The 25,731-nt window shown below is 40.2% G+C and overlaps 2 non-coding genes and 1 pseudogene across 2 annotated transcripts; all 3 read left to right on the forward strand.

Annotated features, from left to right (window-relative positions):
- Window positions 1-14,047: 14,047 nt before the first annotated feature.
- On the forward strand, window positions 14,048-14,119 carry TRNAQ-CUG. Its single transcript has one exon. It is a non-coding gene; the product is annotated as a tRNA-Gln (tRNA).
- A 3,896-nt stretch (window positions 14,120-18,015) lies between these two features.
- On the forward strand, window positions 18,016-18,931 carry LOC112622542 (annotated as a pseudogene).
- A 6,718-nt stretch (window positions 18,932-25,649) lies between these two features.
- Window positions 25,650-25,731, forward strand: TRNAS-AGA. The gene has a single exon. It is a non-coding gene; the product is annotated as a tRNA-Ser (tRNA).

The raw sequence follows: 25,731 nt of genomic DNA on the forward strand, positions 1-25,731 counted from the left end.
ACAGCTGTATGGTGTTCTTGGTTATAGCTTTTGAAGATGTGAGTAGTGTGCCATTCTTGGGTAGTATAGTAAGTAGATACTACAGTAAAAGATGTTTTGGTGCCTGGTTACTAAGTCTAGTAACAAATAATTTTCTAGGTGCATTAAGAGCTTCCAGCTTTTAGATGAAATAAGTCATCCATAGTGAATTGGAATTCAGTTGAGAAATGTGGAGTTCAAAGGAGCATTCCAAGACAAGAGATTTGGATTTTCTGTTCCCCTAGAACTCCACTTGCTAGTCATGGTTGAGGCACCTGTTCACAGGTATTTGTGAGATACTAGCAGAAAGGGAGTTTGGAGCTGAGGGTCTGATCCTAGTAGCTTCACACCCTCAAATGACAATGGCACAGGAAACCTGCTAGAGGAAATTTGAAGGAATTATGACCTTGGAGTCATTTGCTTTTGCTTTCAGTATTGAATACTAAGCCAGAAGTATCTTCAACAGCTTTGAACTGCTTTGTCCTTTCTCTGGCTTAAAGAATTCGTTGAAACCCAATTTGAGCAGGGGTGCAGGATGAGAAGGGGCAGGGAGGACCTAGCCTTCGTGGACTCTCTGAAGAAAAAGTTGATGGGAAGGTCTCCATCCTCTCAGGAAAAGCTAACTCCTTTTCACCTTCCCCAGGGAGGGAAGCAGGCAGCCCCAGGAGCCAGGGGAATATGGAGAACCTTAGATAACATGTTTTCCAAAATTTTCCAGCTTGAGAACATTCTTTGTCCCTCCTAATGCAAAAGAGCTTGTGAATGCCACACTAAATCTAGCTATATTAATACCTTTTTTCCCCTAGGATTAAAGACTGTTGGTTCAGGGAAACACTACAGAACCAGGCTTTTATTGTTTATTCTTTAATGGGGAATCTCAGGGATTACAGCTTTGAGTTCTGGGAATTGAAGTGCTTGACCAAAGTACCACCAAGTAGATTCAGACAGACTTTCAGATACAAATGGGAGAATTCCTTTACATTTGAGACCCTCAAATTCTCTTGCAGATACAGTTCTCCCACACTCGTTTTCATTTAGGGCAGACAAAAAGACAGTTGCTCCTGAAGTGAATTGCACTGTGTTGCTCAGAAAGATATGTTGATATCCTAACCTGTGGTACTTGTGAGTGTGACCTATTTGAAAACAGTCTTCGCTGATTTAATCAAGTTAAGAGGAGGTCACGCTGGATTCAGGTAGGCTCTAAATCCAGTAATCCAGTGACTATTGTCCTTATAGGAAATGGGAAATTTAGAGACACAGTCACCAGGACAAAAGCCATGTTGAGAGGGAGGCAGAGTGGAGTGATGCAATTACAAACCAAGAATGCCAAGGATTTTCTTCAATCATTAGGAGCAAGGAAAGAGGTCTCAGATTGTCCCTCAGAGCACCTAGAAAACAACCAACCCGGCCAAAATCTTGATTTTAGATTTCTGACTTCTAGAGCTGTGAGAGAATAAATCTGTCTTTTTAAGTTACCCAGTTTATGGTTGTTTGGGCAGTCTTAGGAAACTAATCAGCTCCCTTACCCATGTTCTTGGAACAAGATCCCTTCTGTTGCTGCCCTAGCACTTCTCCATTCCACCAGGAAGCTCGTGCAAATGGTGACTCACTTTTTTTTTTTCTCTCTTGAGATGGAGTCTAGCTCTGTTGCCAGGCTTGGAGTGCAGTGGCGGGACCTCGGCTCACTGCAACCTCCAACTCCCTGGTTCTAGCGATTCTCCTGTCTCAGCCTCTTGAGTAGCTAGGATTACAGGTATGCACCACCATGTCCAGCTATTTTTTTTTTCCTGTCTTTTTAGTAGAGACGGGGTTTCACCACGTTGGACAGGTGATCTTGAACTCCTGGCCTCGTGATCTGCCCGCCTCGGCCTCCCAAAGTGCTGGGATTACAGGTGTTAGCCACCGCGCCTGGCTAACTCACTTCATTTTGAAGAAAACTCACTTAGCGAAACAATCCAAACTAAAAGAAATCATTTATGTTCAAAGACACTTATGATATTTTGTTATAATAATGAAATAATTAAAATAACAAACATTTCCAACAATGGGAGGGAAGATGATTATGTAATATAGGTTATATCTACCTGGAAAAATACTACCAATAAAAACGATATTTTGCAACTCTTACTAGTGGATAGCAGAAATAAATAAATAAACTAACAGTATTTTTGAAAAGATTGTGATAGTTCAGGCGAGAAGCATGTGATATAATGTTAAGTGAAAAGAGGAGAATTTTAAAAATGCATATACTGTATAACCTCACGTAACATTTTTGCATTATACATATTTGGGAGATGTGGGAGAATACACCAATGCATTACTAGTTGTGTCTGGGTTGTAGGATCATAGGGTTTTTTTTTCTTTGTGTTTCTATGCTGTGAAGCAAACATCATTATTTAGGTTTAAAAACGAAGGGCAGAAATAGCATTTTATTGCTGGAACAGGGAAAAAGTAGTCCCTAGATACAAGAACTTTGATGTTACTCAGTAGTCAAACATTTGGCTCAAGTGGTCACATTGTTCAAGGGGACTTCTGGTTAAAATGGTAGTGAGACCCAGGGCTTTATTTTTGCTTTCTTAAGATGCCCACAAGTTGGCAATAAAAGCAATTCAAAAAATGTGTAAACCTACAGTGATGAAGAGAGCATGAGAGCAAATAACGGATAGTACAAAACATTGTTTGCTTCCCAAAATTAAAGTAGCTTGATGCAAGGGAAATTTACGAGTTTTTTTTTTTTTTGGGTTTTTTTTTTTTTTTTTTTTTTTTTCCTTTGAGACGGAGTTTCGCTCTTGTTGCCCAGGCTGGAGTGCAATGGCGCGATCTCGGCTCACCGCAACCTCTGCCTCCCGAGTTCTAGCTATTCTCCCGCCTCAGCCTCCCGAGTAGCTGGGATTACAGGCATGCACCACCACGCCCGGCTAATTTTTTGTAATTTTAGTAGAGACGGGGTTTCTCCATGTTGGTTTGGCTGGTCTCAAACTCCCGACCTCAAGTGATCCGCCCGCCTTGGCCTGAGATTTATGTCTTACTCATGTAACAGTCGATTGCAGATTTTTGTGTCAGCAAAGAAAGAGGAACCTGTTTTTTTTCCTTGTGGTGATTCAAGGTTCCAGGCCCCTTCCATCTTATGAATCTATTATCCCCTAAAGCTTGGGAAAGTGCACACTTCTTAAAGGTCTGGAGAAAAACATGCTACTTGCATTCATGATTTATTGATTATAACTATCATATGGCCTCACTGAGGTGTAAGGAGTCTTGGTAAGTACAGACTTTGGCTGAGTAGCTTAGTCCCACAGACAACACTGTACTATGGAGGAGGAAACAGGAATTTAGGTGGATACCACAGTTATCAACAAAATTTGGGAGACAGAAGGGAGTTGGATAAATAGTAATTGAATTAGAGTGGATAAAGCTGAAACCTGTTTGCAAGGTGGGAAGCCAACAATAATAAAGTTGATATCACAGTTTCTTGGAAAGGCTTAAGAGTTGGAAGAACCTGCTGGATACGATGGCTCACGCCTGTAATCCCAGCCCTTTGGGAGGCCGAGGCAGGTGGATCACGAGGTCAGGAGTTTGAGACCAGCCTGACCAACATGGTGAAACCCCGTCTCTACTAAAAATACAAAAATTAGCCCGGCGTAGTGACACGTGCCTGTGATCCCGGCTACTTGGGAGACTGAGGCACAAGAATTGCTTCAACCCAGGAGGTGGAGGTTGCAGTGAGCTGAGATCGTGCCATTGCACTCCAGCCTGGGCGACAGAGCAAAACTCCATCTCTAAAACAAACAAACAAGAAAAGAGTTGTTAGAATCATGTAACCTTAGGCTCATTAGTCTGTACTGCCCCTCCTTCACAGAGGGTTTACTTTGGGGAAAAAAAGCTCCAGAGATGCTCTTGACTTAAGGATACCAGGTATAATTGAAATTGGGGTGAAGTGCATATTGAAAATTGGGAGATGGAATGAAAGTCTCTATAGGACACTTGAAGCTCCCTTTCTGTTTCAGAAAGTATGGACAGCTAAGCTTTCTCTACCTCTAGCCCTAAACATGCAGAAGACTGAAAGACTCTGCTCCCCAAGAAAATTGACCATTATTAAGAAAACTGACCCATAGATATGGACATATCAAGGGTCTGGATTGAAATGGCCTATCATACACAATCATTCTAGAATGAGGCCTATTTGTTTTACCATACCCATAGTACCAATTAGGTTTTGGGGTCTACCTCCTAAATATGACTGAACTGCTATGTGCCACCAGAAATTGGAGAAAACACAGGTACCAAGGCAAACAAATGAACGAAAGAGAGCCTGGTGGAAATAGAGATAAATAGGCAACAGAAGCAAAAACAAAAACAAACCTCACAAAACAAAAACCTATCATTATTATTCTCAGGGAAATAAGAAAGCATTCTGTATATATGAGAATAATAAAATACTATTCTATTATTATTATTATCGTTTCAAGACAGGGTCTCACTCTGTGGCCCAGGCTGGAGTGCAGTGGTGCTATCATAGTTCACTAAGATGCTATTACTTTTTAAAGAGCATTAAGGGGAACAAGAACCCTTGAAAATAACAAATATGGGCATGGGGCAGGAGTATCTCAGCCGAGAAAATTATGTGTGTGTTAGGGAAGCTCTGAGAGTATGGTTGTGGAAGTGCGCCACTATGGTTTGAATCCACAGGGTATACTGATCACCCTGCCCATGCTGAAGGTATTAAAATGCAAATTGAAGGTGAAGGTGTAAAATCTCAATTCATTAAAAACAAAAATTTCCAGAAGGTGTCTGACCAGAAAGGAACCCCCAAGTTGCTGCAGGCAGAAGCTGAGACCGCTAAGTTATTTTCAAGACTGTCAGCAACCTTTTTCTCATGTTTCCATCATTCCCCTCCTTGGCAATCTCCACGAAGATGACAACTGAATCTTTATCTCCAGGCCCGACTTCTCTCCTGAGTCTTCCTAGTGGACAGGTCCACTTGAATGTACTACAGTTACATCAAAGGGCAACATCTAAAGGAGCAGAAGAAATGTGCTTTTCCCTTTGGCCACCATTCTAATTTTTAAAAAATCTTTCCTTTTAATCCTCAATAAATATCTCCAAGGAATAATATTTAAAGAAAAAAAAAAAAGGAAAATAAGCCTGGGCAACATGGCAAAACCCCATATTCACGAAAAATACAAAAAAATATTAGCCAGGTGTGGTGGCGCACACCTGTAGTCCCAGCTACTTGAGGGGCTGAAGCAGGAGGCTCACTTGAGACTGGGAGGCTTAGGCTGCAGTAAGCTGAGATCACTCCAGCCTGGGTTACAAAGTGAGACCCTATCTCAAAAGATAAAAGAAAATAACAAATATGACAGAAAAAAGTTTAACAGAAGGGTTAGAAGACAAAGTTGAGAACATCTCCCATAAAAAGGGACAAAAAAGAAAAATGGAAAAATAGAATAAAAGATAAGAAAATTAGAAGACAAATCTAGAAGTTTTGACAACATGTGATTGAAAGTTTCGTGGAAGACAACAAAGAAAATAGAGAGGGAAAACTATTAATGAATGCAATAAAATATTCTTTTCTCTCTTTTTTTTTTTTTTTTTGAGATGGAGTTTTGCTCTTGTCACCCAGGCTGAAGTGCAATGGTGCGATCGTGGCTCACTGCAACCTCCACCTCCCAGTTTCAAGCGATTCTTGTGCCTCATCCTCCCAAGTAGCTGGGATTACAGGCATGTACCACCACGCCCAGCTAATTTTGTATTTGTAGTAGAGACAGAGTTTCTCCATGTTGGTCAGCCTGGTCTCAAACTCCTGACCTCAGGTGATCTGCCCACCTCGGCCTCCCAAAATGCTGGGATTACAGGCATAAGCCAGCACCCCCAGCCGTTTAAATTTTCTAAACCTAAAAAGGATCCAAAGGATCCACCTACTGCCCAGCACAATGAACCAAAACAAACAAACAAACAAAAACAAAAACAAAACAAAAACAAGACAAAAAACAAGAATTATCCAGAGTGTCTATTTTAGAATGGCATTTAAATTCATCACCACACTGATAACAAGAAGACAACAGAGTAATGCTCACAGAATTCTAAGATAGAATTGTTTTCACACTAGAAATCCCTACCTGACCAAACTAAAATCATATGAAGTTTGAATAAATATATTTTCAGAAATGCATCATATTTTTTAGGTAATAAGCAGGAAACAGAGACCTCATGAGGACTCAAACTCCAGTGTCTTTCATGCAAAGAATTGGTTACAGAGGTGGTGGAAGATCAAAGAAGCCAACTGGGATGGGAGGTAGAAATCTGAACCCAAGAGGTGGGATCTCCCTCTGGAGCAGGCAGGTCTGGCAGGATCTGGAGCCATGGAGGAGACACAACTGCTGCCAGAAATGCTGCAAGTAACAGGGAAGGAAAGCAAGAAATATCCTGACTTCCTCCTCTCTACCTCTCAATATTCCTTCATTGTCTTCTATTGGCTGAATTCAGGCAGAAGTCAGCGGCCATCAGTGGAAATGCAGTGGCAGGGGCCAGCCACTGGCACTACAGAGATGACCAAGGGAGTGGCTAGGAATGCATCTGAGCTCACTACAGAGATGACCAAGGGAGTGGCTAGGAATGCATCTGAGCTCAAACAGGCTTAAGATTGCCAAATGCAAAATCTCAAAAAAATTTCTCTTTTCTCAGAAAGCTGTTGGAGGATCTTCTCCAAAAATAGGGAGTAAACCAAGAGATTTGTGACTTAACAAAAAAACCATTCAATACAGGTGAGCGGTAAAGGGGCTGGCTCTTCCGCAGATGGAGAAGCATCAGCATGATCGCTATAAAGCAGACCTACAGATTAACCAGTTCAGATTGGACAAGTTTAAAAAAAAAAGGAACTGAAAAATGACCAAATTCAGAAGTATTTTGCAGCACTGGAAGAGAGTTGGGGGACAAATTAGTATTAGAAACACAGAAAGGAGGCAAACAAAAGAGGCAGTATTCAAATCAGGAAAAACAAGAGAATGTAGTTATAGTATACAAGTGATCCTGCGGTGAGCAATATTTCCATGGACATAATAAGGAAAACACTTAACATTATTTAGCCACAATACTATGATACAAATACATTGAAAGATGAGGGTAGATAAGTGTATTTGTGTTTTAGGCTATATCTTTTCTTTCAGTGTGGGAAGTCTTTAGATATCTGTATCAATCAGGACATGAGCAGGAAGTGGAATGTTTACTTGAACTAGAAAAGTTGAGGATAATTTATTTAAATTATTATTTACAAATAAATGGGCAGCATAGATTACTGGAGCTACTAATCCGTACTATCCTTGAGCTTGATGGGCATAAGATGGAGCCTGGGACCTGCAGCTCTTTGGAGAGGGCTGTGTAGAGAGGTTTCCTGGCAGATGTTGGGACATTTCCTGGGGGATTCAGACTGCAGCCAACAGAACCAGAGAATAAATATACCAGCTTCACTCTTCACTCTCCCCCTGGATCTCTTGTAGGTATTCTCTTGGCCAAACTAAAGCAGGAGTCAGAGGATAAAGAAGCCCATTGAAAATGTCCATACTGATCAGCGCCAGGGCAGACAACAAGATGCAGAATGGGGCCAGGGGACCTGGATGATATGCAGCACGAGGTCTAAAATTGAGGAACCAAGAAATTGCAGGGCAGCCAGGTGCAGTGGCTCATGCCTGTAATCCCAGCACTTTAGGAGGCTGAGGTGGGTGAATCACCTAAGGTCAGGAGTTTGAGACCAGCGTGGCCAACATGGTGAAACCCCATCTCTACCAAAAATACAAAATTATCCGGGAGTGGTGGTGCGCGCCTGTAATCCCAGCTACTCCATAGGCTGAGGCAGGAGAAAGGCCTAGAATCCAGGAGGCGGAGGTTGCAGTGAGCAGAGATCGTACCAGCCTGGGTAACAGAGTGACACTCTGTCTCAAAAAAGAGAGAATGAGAGAAAGAAAGGAAAGGAAAGGAAGAAAGGAAAGAAATAGAGGAAAGAAAGAAAAGGAAAGGAAAGAAAGAAAGAGAGAGAAAGGAAGGAAGGAAGGAAGGAAGGAAGGAAGGAAGGAAGGAAGGAAGGAAGGAAGGAAGGAAGGAAGGGGAACAATAACAACCGCAATCAGTTGTGCTTATGAAGTGTCAGGCACTGTTCAAAGTTCTCACTGAATTCTCTCAATAACCCGTAAGTGTTCTTCTTATTCCAGTTTTACAGTTGAGGAAACTAAAACAAAGAGAGGTTAAGCTCCTTGCCCAAGGTCATAGAACTAGGAGTGAAAACCAACTGGACAGTTGCCACTAGGAAACCTAAATTCAGTTTAGAGAGAGTTTGGAACAGAAAAATGCTGTGCTTCTTTGTTTTTCTTATGATTTTATTTATATGAAAGATCCAGAATAGGTCAATCCATTGAGACAGCATGCAGACTGGGGTGGTTGCCAGGAGTTGTGAGGGAGGGAGGAAAGGGGAGAAACTGCTTAATGAGTAAGGGGTTTTACCCTGGAAGGATAGAAATGTTTTGGAACTAGATAAAGGTGGTGGTTACACAACACTGTGAATGTCGTGAAGGATATTGAATTGTTCACTTTAAAATGATTAATGGTGAAAAAACAAATAAACAAAAAAAGACTGTGTTCCTTAGCACGCCTGAACAAATGCAGTGTTAATCCACTGAGTACAAGTACTGAGGCATCAGCCTAAATCAGTGGTTCCCAATCAGAGGTGATTTTGCTTCCCAGAGGACATCTGACAGTGTCTAGAGACATTTTTGATTGTCATAACAAGAGATGGGGAGTATACTACTGAGATCTAGTACGTAGGGGCCAGGGATGCTACTGAACTTCGTACAATGCACAGGACAGCCCCCACCCCAAAGAATGTCCTGGTCTAACATGCCAGTAGTGCCAAGGTTAGAAAACCCTGGACTAGACGATCAAGGACTGAGGGTGAGAGGCGAATAAGGGCCCCGAAGTATAAACCGACTAAAAGAGTTCCTTCTATCACCCAGGAAAGAGGTTGAGAGTGGAAAGGCAGGAGACTGTCCCTCCCTTTCTCTTTCAGAATAGTCCTGAAAATCAGTGCAACCTCGGACATCCACGGTTAAAGTCAGACCCTGTTTTGGAAATGGCTTGGAAGAGCGGCTTTCTGTTCCTTCTCAAGCCCACAAAGTTGCTCTTCTTTCTTTGCTCAGACGCTTTCCTTCTGCAGACTGCCTTTCCTGACAAGAACAGACTCAGATAGTCTGTAGAGTGGTCCCGCCCCGAAGCTGCAAAATAGTGTGCAAAGCTGTCATGAGGTATCCACTGCACAGTTCCAATGTTCCATTTGCTCTGGCGACAGATCTTTCGGTGACCTTCGAAGGCGGCTTCGAGATTGACGATGTATAAGAATCTGCGGCCGGAAAGCACAGCATGTTGCCCAAGACAGTCCACAGACATCGCAGTTGCCTGGAAGTCAGGAAACTACCACCACGTTCTCGCTGCTCCATCGCGCCGCCATCTCCCACTCTCGGCCGCTGCGGCCCCAGGACGGCGCCCTCCCACCCACCAGACCCAGGTCTCCTGGCCCCCTGAGCCCTACACAGCCCGTGAGTCAGCCCTGACATGCCCAGTCCCCTGCTTCTTTGTGTTTTTATAGAAAAAACAAAACAAAACAAAACAAAAAACTTGCCAATCTATTTGGGTTATAAAACAATGTATTGTGCACATTTACTATAATGATAATAATTATATAAGAAATAATTTGGGAGAATGGTGTCCAAAATCAGCTATAGTCATGAGGGTTGCACCTGGAAGAGACTGCCTCTCTGATGTTCAAAGTTTGAGAATTAGTCCTTAATGAATAAATGTATATAGTGCAATTTTGAAGTGTATACTTTCCTTTTGTGAACAGGATAGAATCTGCACTAAACAGAAACCAATACAATTCTCTGTAACAAATTATCTCAGTAGAGGTCCAATTACCCGGTGATAAATATGCACCTGTTCTTCTCCACTGTCTGACCTACTTATGTCTGCATCAAGTATCCCCAAACTGCTCTGTCAGGAATATACACCCCAAGAGCCCTCTGAGAACTGGTTTAACTAGTATTTTGGCTTGTTATGGGTGCACCTGTGACCTAAGTTACAAGACCAATATTAATGAAATGTTCATGTACAATTAAAAGACAATTTTACTTCAGTAGTATGATGCTTAATTTCTGCTTATAGAATTCATTTTTTATTAGTTAAAAATTATGCTAGATGACATACAGAGGAATATCAAATGCAGAGGATTCTTAGCCTGAGATTCATGGACCTCAAGTGTTTCATGAACACCTTGAGATCGTTTTCAAAATGGTGTATGTGTGTATCTAGGGGCATCTTTCTGGGAAAGGGGTTTCCTAGATTTTATTCAATATGATCTGGAGTCCAGAGCAAAAAAATATTGTACAACTCTTGGCTCTACTGACTTTGACATTGGGAATTTGAGGGAGAGGAACTTTCCATCAGCATTTTGTTTTTGGGGAAATAAATAAAATGACTATGAGCAAACATGAAGACCAATTCCCAAAGACTGGTACTAGTAGCTCCTGGTGTGGAACCAACTTCAGCATGGCAGGGAACAAAAAAATGTTCAGTTATACTGAGGGCAAAAGGACAATGGGAATCTCCTAAGTTCCCCAAAGTCACTTCTGCCACTCCCTGATGTTTACAGTTCAAAGCAGATACTTGTGATTCCAAAACAAACAACCTTGAAGCCCTGGCCCAATCCATGGTCTCAGTCTATCCTTCAACTTTTTCTCAGCCCTTCTTTTACTTCCACTACGGTATTGCTGCCCAGACAACCAGTCCACAGACTACGCCCCTATCTTGTATCTCATAGTAGGTGAAAAGGTTTGGGCCAACACTGTCTTCTAAATACCATCTTCAATCCCTGCCTAAACTCAAATATCCAGCTTATTTGAGCTTCTCAGTTTATCTAGGCTGTTAGCTTCCAGTCACCTGCAGTTTTCCCTAACTTTCTCTGTGTGAGTGTTAGTTTATTCACAGTTTTTAGCCAATATCCCATCACTACAAACTGAAATCTCCACAGGCAGGGCCAGTGCTTAGTGTACTGCTCAATTCTGTGTCCACAGCACTAAGGGCAGCAGTGGGCATGGCACAAAAATTTGTCCTTCCTATTTCCAAGTCTGTATACTCTCAGGTCAGTTGCATGCTGTGCAAGCTGTGTCACTAGGTCTGATAATGTGGCTCATTAAGCAAAAAGAGGAGATAATTGTACCGATGCACATTGCAAGCCAGAGTTCTGAATTCGTTTTGAAGAAATAACTTCATTTGTTCACATTTTTGTTCTTATTCCCATGATCAATAGTTTCCATTTAATTGGGAAGATAGAAAGGAGTTCCCATATATCCCCACACTCAGTTTCCCTTATTATTAAAATCTTACATTGGTATGGTACATTTGTTACAAATAATTAACAAATATGTATACATTATTATTAACTAAAATGAATATGCTAGATTTCCTTCATTTTTACCTAATTTCCTTTCTCTGTTCCAGGATCCTATTCAGAATTCCATGTTATTTTTAGTCATCATGACTCCCTAAGCTCTATTGGCTGTGGCAGTTCTTAGACTTTCCTTGATTTTGATGATCTTGACAGTTTTTGAAGAGTATTGATCAGGTATTTTGTAGAATGTCCTTCAACTAGGATTTGATATTTTTCTCATTATTAGATTGGAGTTAGGGGTTCAAAGGAGCAAGACCTCAGAAGTAAAGTGGGAGTTTTTTGTTTGTTTGTTTGTTTTGAGACAGGGTTTCCCTCTGTCATGCAGGCTGGAATACAGTGGCACCATCTCGGCTCTCTGCAACCTCCGCCTCCTGTGTTCAAGCGATTCTCCTGCCTGGGCCTCCTGAGTAGCTGGGACCACAGGCATCTGCCACCATGCCTGGCTAATTTTTTTTTTTTTTTTTTTTTTTTTGAGACGGAGTTTTGCTCTTGTTGCCGAGTGCAATGGCGTGATCTCAGCTCGCCGCAACCTCTGCCTCCCAGGTTCAAGCAATTCTCCTGCCTCAGCCTCCCGAGTAGCTGGGATTACAGGCATGCACCACCACACCCAGCTAATTTTGTATTTTTAGTAGAGACGAAGTTACTCCATGTTGAGGCTGGTCTCAAACTCCTGACCTCAGGTGATCCGCCCGCCTCGGCCTCCCAAAGTGCTGGGATTACAGGCGTGAGCCACCGCACCTGGCCTAATTTTTGCATTTTTCTTAGAGACAGGGTTTCGCCATGTTGGCCAGCTTGGTCTCGAATTCCTGGCCTCAAGTGATCCACCTGCCTCGGCCTCCCAAAGTGCTGGGATTACAGGCATAAACCACCATGCTTGGCCTAAAGTGCCATTTTTATCACATTATATCAAGACTATATACTATCAACATGGCTTATCACTGCTGGTGTAGTGCTTTTGGGATTCATTCACTGCTTACTTTCCCACCCTTTTTCATACTGTATTCTGTAGAGCAATCACTATGCAGAGCCCACAATGAAGGGGTGGAGTTATTTGGAATTCTGCTCAAGAGATTCCCTGAAAAACTGAGATTTGTTGCACATCAGGGAAGCTGTAGGGATTGGTTTAAATCTTCTATTTATTGTTGCTCAAATTGTTTCAGCTTTGACCATTACAGGCATATATTTTTAATTTTTTTTTTTTTTTTCCAGAGAGCACAGAACTTGGTACAAGCCCTAGCCTTTAGAAATGCTCATCTTAAAGTTGTTACCGGGACCTTCAGTTTTTCAAAAGCCTGCAGTGGGCTAGATTTTTGTTGAAAATACTTAGGATCCTCATGCTTCTTGTTCCCAAGGCTCCTGCAAACCACCTTTAGTTATGCCGTTTAGCAAGAGGGTTTCATTCTGTCTTGCTTTCTGGTAGTGAGCGGATCGGAAAGTCATAGGGCTGGGAGAAGATGTATTGGATGAGATATGTACGGATACTCTCGTTGCCACTGTACAGCGGCCGTTGTAGCTCATGCCGCAGAACACACGGCCCTACGGGCGGGGTCAATTTTAACCTGGTAGCGACAGTGCCGCCTCATTTAAGCCGGAAGGATTTTTGTCCATGATACCAGACGTCTCTAAGTAATGAAGTCATTTTGGCAGATGCCGATACATCTCATGTGATCTTGTTGGGAAGGTTCAGATCCTATCAACTGCGATTATTTACTCTTAAGGACCCTCTGCCTCCTTCCTCAGCCTTTCTATTTGACAATATAAGATCGCTTTTGTTTCCTGCAATGAACAGTCCTAGACAAGTCACGTCCGGGTCTTGGCATCCGTAAATTTTTACTGCTGAATATTTTGGGAGAGGCTCATAGTTAATACCATTGAAAAAGACCAAGTCAAAGCTTTATCAGTGAGAAACTAATTACAAAATCCTGCTTTGCAAATATTCGAGCTTTTAACAGTGCTTTACCCTTTGGTATCCACGAGGTGGAGCCTTCCCGTGAAGCTGAAAGCATCTTTCGGTGTCCTGTTTTTTGTTTTTTACCCTCGTCAACGCCACAGCTAGGACTAGTTGACATGCCACCTCAACTGAAGTCATCCATAATTTATATGTTACGAAATCGAACTTTCAAAAGTGTGCCTAGCATTAGGAGCAAAGAACGCCGGACAAACGCTCGGGAGGCGGCAAGCCTCGCGGTTCTTCCAACAACGCAATCTGTCAGCGCCTCTAGGTTGGTGCCCTCTGCCCCTGCGTCGGGGCAGCCGGGTTGAGGGCGGCCGAACCGAGGCTAGGGAACCCCGAAGGTTGCAGAAGGCAGAGGGACGCTAAGAGTCTAAGGGGGACACGGACTTACCTTATCTGTCCCTGGAAACCGATTTGCTCTTGGATTTTGCACGAAGAGCCCTGTGCGAAACGAAAAGGGAACTTGTGTGGTGGCGGCAGATAACGAACATTAGGGTAGACACTTAGGTTCTTAAAGGGAAGACAGCTTGAATTCAGAAATGAAGATATATTCCGTCAGGAAGGAGTGCTAGTAAGAACAGCTGTAGTGAGGTTCCATGGTGTAATGGTTAGCACTCTGGACTCTGAATCCAGCGATCCGAGTTCAAATCTCGGTGGAACCTGAAGTTTTTGGTTTTTTTTTTTATTCTTGCTTCCTCACTATTTTTTTCTTTCTAAAATAAATTTCCCCCTTAGATGCGATTGGCAGGGAATCTCCAGTTCATATGAACCCAAAGTATGACGCGGACTCTGTATGGGGCCCACTGACTCTCTGCTCTATGTTCAGAGCAGGAGACCATTCCTCATACCTCCTTCCTTTTAGTACCCTCCTCACCACCACCTAACAGATATTCTAATGCCCAAAATAATTTGAGTTGAATTAAACTTTTTATTTGATTTATTGCCTTATGAAATGCGGTTAATTCACTTCAGAGGACAAAAAGGACTCAACAGATTTGAGGGAGAAGAAAGATTCTTGTATGTATCTTTTTCCCAAGAGAATGAGGCTTTATAATGCCTTTCAGGTGCAATCACTAGAATTTACAGGTGTTTCATTTGCCACTGAGAAGCAAGGATTCGTGAAAATAAATCTGTATTTTAAATAAAAATTGCTTAAACTCTCTTAGGTATTTGAACACTATTGGATCTTCGCATGGTAACTTCAATCACTGTCAACACGGTAAGTAAATACCCAGATACATCTTCTAAGTGCTTCCATGGTGCTCTGTTGGTCATTTCTATGACATTAACCTACCACACAGAATTGCTGTCAATACTGAATATGTCCCATAGAATGATACAGCTTTAAAATTGTATCCTAGATGTCTCTGTGATTATTTTGTCTTCATAAAACTAAATGTCTCCTGTTGCAAGTTAATTTTCTGGTAAATGTTTGGATTTGTCACAACTTAAGGTAAGACAAAGAAGTTACTGGGTCTCTGAAGAAATAAGTCCAAAGTGCTTTCCTTAGTTTGATCTTATCTATTAGTATTTATAAAATTGTGTATTTTAATTATGGATACAGGGTATCAGGCTATATATTATAATCTTTTTTCATTTAATCTTATATTACTAAAATTAATCATCTCTTTTGTTGTATGTAGCTACCATTCATTCACTGATTTCATGTTAGCTGCTGTGTAATATGAACATGCCACAGCTCATTCATTCATCTTTCCATTAATGGGAAACCTAGAGTTATTTATAATATAAATTTGATTTTGAATTATGGCAATTCTTGAGTCACAAAAATTAAAAATTATGTTACTGCAGAGGAAATTCCTGATTCTGCAACCATACATTTTGTGGAGAATTTGAGCTGTCATTTTCATTTTCCAAATGCTTCTGCACATAATGATTATTCACCCTTTTATATTGTACTACCCATTCCTTCTGATTCCTCATGCATTTTCTAGTGTTAACTGCTAGCAGCATTATGTTCCCCAGCATGGAATGCCTTTGCTAGGCCTTATGCCACCACTGCCTCTAAAAGCTTAAATATCTACCTGCTTTTAGCAGATATCTATTCATTACCCTTACCAAGGCAAATGTTGCAAGAAAATAGATGCCACCTTTAATTTAGAAGCAAATCCCTAATTTGCTTCTAAACATTTCTTTATAGACTTTATTATACTTGCATAAAGATGTATCATGATATAATACATAATTTTGGAGTTTTCCCCCCTTGTTTATATACATATTTCTTCTGAAAGAAGAAATACATCTGATTGGCAAAGCTTAGGGCACATGCCTGCCATCCTAGCTACATAGAAGCCTAGGAAATTGTTTTAGACAGTTTGGACTACTGTAACTATATAATGTTTGTTGACTTAAACAACAAATATTTATTTCTCACAATTCTGAAGGCTGGGAAACCCAAAATCAAGGTTCCAGCTGATTCAGTGTCTGGTGAGGCCTCCCTTCTTGATTTGCAGCCTACTGTCCTCTTGCTCTATCCTCACATACTGTGGAGAGAGAGAGAGAGAGAGAGAGAGAGAGAAAGAGAGAGACAGAGACAAAGGGAGAGAGAAGGGGAGAGAAAGAGAGAGAGAGAAAGAGAGAGGCTTCCACATATGAATTTGAGGGGGACACAAACATTCAGTCCATAGCAGAAATTTAGTTATGACAGTACCATTGAGGATGCATAGTTCATTGGTAGAGAAGTCTCCCTAGTCATATGAAGTCTTAGGCGTATTAGACCACTATGTTCATCAATATGATTATCTATAATTTCTTTTCTTCCTAAACTTTTCTTTTTCCATCAATTTTCTCTTTCATTATGATTCAGCCACAGAATCTATATAGGCCAGGCACAGTGGTTCATGCCTTTAATTCCCACAGTTTCAGAGGGTGAGGTGGGTGGATCACTTAAGGCCAGGAGTTGGTGACCAGCCTGAGCAACATGGTAAGACCCTGTCTCTACAAAACTAATAATATATTTGTTAAAGAATCTGTTAAAATATTAGTTAATAATTACTAAATTTTGAGATGTAGAAACAAAATGGAACTAAAATGATGAATAACAATAATTCACAAAATGGGATGTTGTAATAAGGATCAAATTATACTCGAGTCATTTATCATAATAAAAGATAATTTTAAAACTGCTTACTGAAGTTATAATTCATGCAAATGCTGAATGAATGACTATGAAATTAGTACTTGTCTGAGGTCATGGCCAAAGCTACACTGTAGCACCCCTTTGCTGTGAATAAAATGTCAGGATGTAAAAATTTAAGAATTTTATTGAAAAACTAATTATTATTAGCATTGTATTTAATGTATTATATTTTATATCAATATATTACTATAAGAATTGTGTTGCAATCAAAACTTTACTAGTCAAAATTTCAAAGGTTGATATTATTGTGTATCAATATCATTTACTAGATTTTTCTTCAGTCACTCTACTGCACAGTTGGGCCAAAAAATGGATGCCCACTTTTAACTTAGATGGACTTCATTGCTTCTAAACATTTCCTTTTCTTCAAAGATTTTATTATACTTGCATACACAAAGATTTATCATGATATAATACAAAATTTTGGAACGTTTCCCCCTTGTGAAAGTTTAATGTGACAAAATAGACATTTTGCTTTTAAATTATTTTGACAAAATGAAAAAAGTTATCATATAGAAATTTTGTTTAAAGACTCAAGGCTAAGATAGAAAATAGTTTTTGAAGGTATTTTTAAATATTCTAGAAATGAAGTATTAAGATGTAATTACAACTTTATTATTCTTCATTTTATTCTAATGTAAATATTTATATTTGTTGAGAATAAAAGTATATGATCTTCCTATACAGCAATCTAAAGAACTCTTATGTTTATATTAACTTCCTTATATTAAATTCAATTTTAATCTTAATATTACATAAAATGTAAAGTTTTTCACAAATTATTAATTATTGAAGCATTTTATCCCAAAACAGTAAAAATCCATTCATATTTCAATGATTGACAGTATCTTAACAAAGCTCACAAGGAGATTTTCACTCTATGTTTAATAGCTAAAATTCTTATTCTTGTACTAAACAATGAGTACTAAAAAATAAATAAATAAATAAATAAATAAATAAAATAAGACAACCATACTATTCAGATAATAAAAGTAAACCTGGCCTTTTCTGACCATGGACGCTGCTGAGAAAACACTGTTAAATGTCTCTCTTCCCACTGCCATCATATCTAAGTCACAGTCTCCTAAAGAGCCTGAACAACTGCTGAAGCTTTTCGTTGTCATTGGAGGGTTGAGCTTTTTTTTTTTTTTTTTTTTTTTTTTGAGACGAGTCTTCTTCTGTCACCCAGGCTGGAGGAGTGCAGTGGCACAATCTGGGCTTGCTGCAACCTCCGCCTCCTGGGTTCAAGTGATTCTCCTGCCTCAACCTCCCGAGTAGCTGGGACTACAGGTGTGCACCACCACGCCCAGCTAATTGTGTGAGTGTGTGTGTTTTTAGTACAGACAGGGTTTTACTATGTTGGCCAGGCTGGCCTCCCAGAGTACTAGGATTACAAGCATGAGCCACTGCACCCGGCCAGGAGGATTGAGCTTTGAAACAACTGATGAGAGCCTGAGGAGCCATTTTGAGCAATAGGGAACGCTCACGGACTGTGCAGTAAGAAAGATCCAAACACCAAGCACTCCAGGGACTTTGGGTTTGTCACATATGCCACTATGGAAAAGGTGGATGCAGCCATTAATGCAAGGCCACACAAGGTGGATGGAAGAGTTGTGGAACCAAAGAGAGCTGTCTCAAGAGAAGATTCTCAAAGAACAGGTGCCCACTTAACTGTGATAAAGATGTTAAAGAAGACACTGAAGAACATAAACTAAGAGATTATATTGAACAGTATGGAAAAATTGAAGTGATTGAAATCATGACTGACCGAGGTAGTGGCAAGAACAGGGGCTTTGCCTTTGTAACTTTTGATGACCATGACTCCATGGATAGGATTGTCATTCAGAAATACCATACTGTGAATGGCCACAACTGTGACTTTAGGAAAGCCCTGTCAAAGCAAAAAATGGTTAGTGCTTCATCCAGCTAAAGAGGTCGAAGTGGTTCTGCAAACTTTGGTGGTAGCATTGGAGGTGGTTTTGGTGAGAATGACAACTTTGGTCATGGAGGAAACTTCAGTGGTTGTGGTGGCTTTGGTGGCAGACGTGGTGGTGGTAGATATGGTGGCAGTGGGAATGGTTATAGGGGATGTGATAATGATGGAAGCAATTTTGGAGGTGGTGGAAGCTACAATGATTTTGGCAATTACAACGATCGGTCTTCAAATTTTGGACCCATAAAGGGAGGAAACTTTGGAGGCAGAAGCTCTGGTCCCTATGGTGGTGGATGCCAATACTTTGCCAAACTATGAAACCAAGGTGGCTATGGCAGTTCCAGTAGCAGCAGGAGCTATGGCAGTGGCAGAAGATTTTAATTACTGCCAGGAAACAAAACTCACCAGGAGAGGAGAGTCAAAGAAGTGACAGGGAAGCTGCAGACTACAACTGATTTGTGAACTCAGCTAAGCCCAGTGGTGGAAGGGCCTAACTGCTACAAAGAAGACATGTATTAGACAAATACTCATGTGTATGGGCAAAAAACTTGAGGACTGTATTTGTGACTAATTGTATAACAGGTTATTTTAGTTTCTGTTCTGAGGAAAGTATATATCATTCCAACAAAGGGTTTTAATGTAGTGGATTTTTTTTCTATTTTTCTTTTTTTCTTTTTTTTTGCAACCATGCTGTTGGATGCCAAATGTAATAGTCTAATCACGACACTGAATAAATGTGTCTCTTTAAAAAATGTGCTGTGTAAAGTTAGTCTAGTCTGAAGCTATCTTGGTAAATTTCCCCAACAGTGTGAAGGGAATTCCTTCAGGGTGATGCCATATTCTATTTGAAATTTGTATACAACCTGCTTGAGTGGAGAAGCCATTGTCTTCAGTAACCTTGGTGTAGTTGAACTGATAGTTACTGTTGTGACTTGAAGTTCACCATTAAAAGAGTTCACCTGGCCAGGCGTGGTGGCTCTCATTTATAATCCCAGCACTTTAGAAGGCTGAGGCAGGAGAATCGCTTGAACCCAGAAGGCAGAGGTTACAGTGAGGTGAGATGGTGTCATTACACTCCAGCCTGGGTGACAAAGTGAGACTCCACCTCAAAAAAAAAAAAAACAGAACAAAATAGGCTTAAGGATCCCAGAAATAACATGGAAGTAGGTATCTGGCTATTTGACTTTCATTCTGGCCTGGGGATAGGGGGTTCTTTACAGCCTGGGGCAATGAAAGTCTCAGCTCCCTATTTTGCTTTCTTCAAATCGTGCGCGCGCGCGCGCGTGTGTGTGTGTGTGCGAGTGTGTGTGCGAGTGTGTGTGTGTTGGAGGTAGAGGGAAAGCACCTTGTTACAGCCTGATGAAAGTCTAGATTCCCTTGGCCGGGCGCGGTGGCTCAAGCCTGTAATCCCAGCACTTTGGGAGGCCGAGACGGGCGGATCATGAGGTCAGGAGATCGAGACCATAGTGGCTAACACAGTGAAACCCCGTCTCTACTAAAAATACAAAAACTTAGCCGGGCGAGGTGGCAGGCGCCTGTAGTCCCAGCTACTCGGGAGGCGGAGCTTGCAGTGAGCTGAGATCCGGCCACTGCACTCCAGCCCGGGCGACAGAGCGAGACTCCGTCTCAAAAAAAAAAAAAAAGAAAGTCTAGATTCCCCACTTTGCCTTTGCTGTCGTGTGTGAAGGTTTCGACCACAGGTTTTTTTTCCTCTTCCAGCTTCCCAAGAGCAGAAGTCCCTAGAAATGGAGTTTGTAACTCCACTGAATACATAAAATTAGTTTAAAAAATCACAAGTCATAAAACAAAACAAAAATTTTTTTAAATATAAAACTTTTAGAAGTAGAGTCAGGCTTCGGCCGGGTGCGGTGGCTCATGCCTGTAATCCCAGCACTTTGGGAGACTGAGGAGGGCGGATCACGAGGTCAGTAAATCGAGACCATCCTGGCTAACTCAGTGAACCCCGTCTCCACTAAAAATACAAAAAATTAGCCGGGTCTGGTGGCGGGCGCCTGTAGCACCAGCTACTTTGGAGGCTGAGCCAGAATGGCGTGAACCCGGGAGGCGGAGCTTGCAGTGAGCCAAGATCGTGCCACTGCACTCCAGCCTGGGCAACGCAGCGAGACTCCGTCTAAAAAAAAAAAAAAAAAGTAGAGTCAGGCTTTGGTCCAATAACTCATTAAAAGATTATTTTATATTAGGGAAGTGTCCTCAGCCTTCTGTTCATATGCCCTTGCTTATTTTGATTCTATGTATTATGCAGCACAAACATTCACTGCCTTTTCTTTTCTTTTTTCTTTTCTTTTCTTTCTTTCTTTCTTTCTTTCTTTTTTTTTTTTTTTTGAGACAGACTCTCGCTCTGTAACCCAGGCTGGAGTGCAGTGGTGCGATCTTGGCTCACTGCAACCTCCGCCTCCCAGGTTCAAGCGATTCTCCTGCCTCAGCCTCCTGAGTAGCTGGGATTACAGGCGCCCACCACTACACCTGGCTAATTTTAGTATTTTTAGTAGAGACAGGGTTTCACCATGTTGGTCAGGCTACTCTTGAACTCCCGACCTCGTGATTCACCCGCCTCGGCCTCCAATAGTGCTGGGGTTACAGGTGTGAGCCACCCCGCTAGCCTAACTTTTCTACCCTTAGGGACACTATGCTGTATTAACTATCTTCACAGCTCTGTAAGTTAAGCCCCTTCTGCTTCAATAGCCAGATAATCATTATTGTATGGTTGTTACCCATGTTTTCAACTTAAAAACACATGAATCATCACGCAACCATTTTACAACGTCATCTGCACCATAGAGATTTTTAAAACATATATCTCAAGAACTCATATAATTTTTAGCAATTATATGTCACTTTGTTTCAGAGACTCCTTGAACACTCATACCACTCAAGCCGGGGTCCTCCTTGCCAACTTGGCAATGAGTAATATAGTTGTCAAATCACATTTTACCATCTGCTTTCACAGACCTCTTCTGATACCAGCTGTGAAAGTTTGGGATATCTGGAAAGCAGACACTAAGATGTGTTAGAAGTGCAAGAGGTTATTGACAATAATGCCCATAACAATAAACAAAGAGGAGAAGGAAAGACGAATGCAGGAAGAGCTTTCAGACCATGATGTGGGTCAGGCATGGGCAAAATTAGAGAAGGAAGAAAGTAGGATTCAGTAGAAAAAGCCTGAGGTTTTCGCACAACTCTGAGAAAGTCTTGTCCAGCTTTGGTATAAAGATTGCCCATGGATGAGACCCCAGTCAAGTGGAAATGACCAGACTTTAGCGTACACCCACTGTGCTCACCAAGAAGAAAACAACCTCAGTTTGAACACTGTGGAAGATGGTAAAAGTGCTGTAGCTGAAGATGGTAAAAGTGCCTTGGAGGCTGTCAGCTGACAGCATTTCTTGCAACTGAAAACAAGTTCTTCCTTGAAGGAAGATCTGAGCAGTGCACCTCCATGGCCACAGAAATTTTACAATACACATTTAATGAAATTTCAGTATAGATAAAGATTAAACAAATCAATTTACCTAAAAGACAAATATAGAACACTATACTCAACTAAAAATATATATATTATTTATTTATTAAAAGATATTGTATTGTGTATATTTGATGTTTACAACATGATGCTATGAAATATATGTAGATAGTAAAATGATTGTTCCAATGAGGCAAATTAACATCTATCATCTCAAACAGTTACATCTTTTTTGGACAAGAGCACCTAAACTCTACTAATTTAACAAAAATCCTAATTTAATACAATTCAATTCACTAGAGTCCTCATGTTGTACCCTACATTTCCATATTTCTTTTCTCCTCATCCACCCCTGGCAACCACTTTTTAATTCTGTCTGTATGTTTGACCTTCATATATGTATATGTGGTGTGTGTGTGTGTGTGTGTGTGTGTGTATATATATATATATATATATCTCCACCTGTAAGTAAGATCTCACAATATTTTTCTTTCTATGTCTGGTTTATTTCACTGAGCATAATATCCTCCAGGGTCATCCATGTTGTGGCAAATGGCAGGATCTCCTTTTTTAAGGCTGAGTAATATTATACACACACACACACACACACACGCACACACAGATTCTTTATCCATTAATCTATTGACAGATATAGATTGTTTCTATATCTTGGCTGTTGTGAATAGTGCTTCAGTGAATGTGGGAGTGCAGATGTCTTTATGAAGTAGTAATTGTATCTCCTTTGGGTTTACATCCAGGAGAGGAATTGCAGGGCCATATGGTAGTTCTATGTTTAATTTCTTTAGAAACATCCATGGTGTTTTCCATAATGACTGCACAAATCTACATTCTCACCAACAGTGTTCTAGGGTTTCCTTTTCTCCACATCCTTGCCAACATTCATTGTCTCTTGTCTTTTTGATAATAGCCATCCTAACAGGTGTGAAGTAATATCTCATAGTGGTTTTAAATTGCATTTTTCTGATGATTAATGTTGTTGAGGACCTTTGCATATGCATATTGGCCCTTTTATGTCTTCTTTGAAGAAATTGTTCAGATCCTTTGCCCATTTTTCATGAGACTGTAGTGCTGCCAGCTGTGCTCAGAAGGTAAGTCTCCTTGACCATTTTTTAATCAGGTTATCTGTTTTTCTGCTATGGAGTTATAACAGTTCTTTATAAATTTTGAATATCAACTCCTTTTTCCCAGTCCATAAGTTGCCTTTTTTTGTTGTTGATTGTTTTCTTTGCTGTGCAGAAGTTTTGTAGTTTGGTGTGGTCCCATTTATTTATTTTTGCTTTTGTATCCTGGACATTTGGCATGATATCCAAAAAATTATTGCCAAGGCCAATGACAAAGAGCTTTCCCACTGTTTTCTTATGGAAGTTTTGTGTTCAGGTCTTATGTTTAGGTGTTTTGTCCATTTTGAGTTGATTTTTGTGTATAGTAATAAGAGTCTAATTTCATTCGTTTGCATGTGGAAATCCAGTTTTCCAAGCATCATTTATTGGAGATTATTCTTTCCCCCATTGTGTCCTCTTGATGCCCTTGTCAAAAATTAGTTGGCAGTATATGTTTGAGTTTATTTCTGGGATGTCTCTTCTGTTGCATTGGTCTGTTTCTGTTTCTATGCAGGAATGTTTGTGCTGCTATCAGAACAATATGTCTTGATTATTATTTAACTTTATAATATAATTTTAAAGCAGGGAATGTGTTGCCTCCAACTTTGTTTTTCTTTCACAGTATTGCTATGGCTATTTGGGGGTGTGTGTGTGTGTGTGATTCCATATGAATTTTAGGATTGTTTTTTCTACCTCTGTGAAGAATGTCCCTTTGGAGTTTTGATAAGGACTGTGCTGAATTTGTATATTGCTTTGGATGGCATGGACATTTTAACAGTATTAATTATTCCAATTCATGAACATTGGATATCTTTCCATTGATTTATGTTGTCTTTAATTTCTTTCAACATTTTATAGTTTTCAATGTAAAAATCTTTCACCTCCTTGGTCAGATTTATTCCTAAGTATTTTATTTTTGATGCTATCATAAATGAGATTGTTTTCTTGATTTGTTTTGCAGTTAGGTCATTATTTTTGTATAGAAATGCTACTATTTTTATATGTTGATTTACATATTATTTTTAAATACTGTTGGTGGGCCCTAATGCAAGTCTTTTAAAATGTACAAGGATTGAAATGACACAGAATATATTCTGTGAGTCCAGCATAATAAAAATAAAATTAATTTCAGAAATAAAATGGAAAACCCCCAAATGTTACTAAATGAAAAAACACTCATCCAAAGCCATAGCTTAAAGAAATCACATTTAGTTAAAATGAATGATAATCAAAATAAGATATATAAAAATTTGTATAATGCAGCTGAACTGTGCCCATAGTCTAATTTATAGTTCTACTTGCATATATTAGAATAAAGACATTTTAATATGTGATGTTAAAGCTTTTTTCTCAGTAATTTAGAGGAAAACAGCAAATTAAAATATTAGAAGCAAGATTATAAAAAGAACACACAGAGAAAAAAAAACAAACAGAGAACATCAACAAATCAAAAAATAGGCATTTAGGGAGGATTGACAAAATTATTGTTCTAAATCAAGGATTGTTCAATAAAAGGAAGAGAAAACAGAGAATACTAATACCGGGAATAAATATAGGATAACATTACATTTTAGTATATGGACATCAAGAATATACTAAGAATACAGTATGAACAATGTTTTGTAAATAGATTTGACAATTTAGGACAGATTCCCTTGAAGAGATGATTTACCAAAACTGACAGACAGAATAAGAAATTAAGACGTTGAGTTTACTCCTCAGCTCTCTTCCTTCTAACTGGAAACCACACTGAGTAAATTCTACTATTTGTTTCCCAGAATCGTTTGTGAAGCTCAGGTAAGCATTCAAGGGGCATTTAAATAAGTGGGAACTTAAAAAAGAAAAAAAATGGTAGTAAAAATGTACCTTTGATTTGAGATGCAGGGGGAGTTGTTTACTGGAGGTCAAAGGGGGAGTTGTCAAGGGGAAAAGATGAAGTTTCTTAGAGGCAATACCAGGCTCTCAAACTGGCAATAAGTGGATTTCTAGTGTATCCTTTTAATGCACTGGGCTACGACTGAAATACTAGTGTATTTCCTCTCAGTAAATAGAAGTGCATCTCATTCCTTTTATCAATTGCAGAAGCTTCCATTACGTGAATCTTCCAAAATGTATTTTATAAGTCAAACATCAATGGCCATTTGAGGTTGTTCAAATCATCACTGTAACCCAAAATTCTGCAGCAGATGTTAGAGCGTGTCGCAATTGTTGCTGGTATCTCCTGGAACACCATCAGAAGTGGACGGAGCAGGAAGCTTGGTCTCTGGGAATGCCTTCTGCATAGTCTCCTTCCATCAAAACATCAGAATAAGAGGTCCTCCCAGGTCCGAGGATTAAGTGTTACTTGTCAGTTTGCCACAACAGCATGATAGTCATCTAACTGATGTCAAAAAATAAGAAACATTGAGAGCGAATTCACTTTTTAGCAGAAAATTTTACCTTTCCAAGGGAGCTAAAGTTCAGTAAGGTGACTTATGCTAATGAGCAAAGGATCCTTCACGTAGTCGTGGCCGAGTGGTTAAGGCGATGGACTAGAAATCCATTGGGGTTTCCCCGCGCAGGTTCGAATCCTGCCGACTACG

This window comes from Theropithecus gelada, chromosome 4 (assembly GCF_003255815.1).
Source record: "Theropithecus gelada isolate Dixy chromosome 4, Tgel_1.0, whole genome shotgun sequence".
Classification (NCBI taxonomy): domain Eukaryota; kingdom Metazoa; phylum Chordata; class Mammalia; order Primates; family Cercopithecidae; genus Theropithecus; species Theropithecus gelada.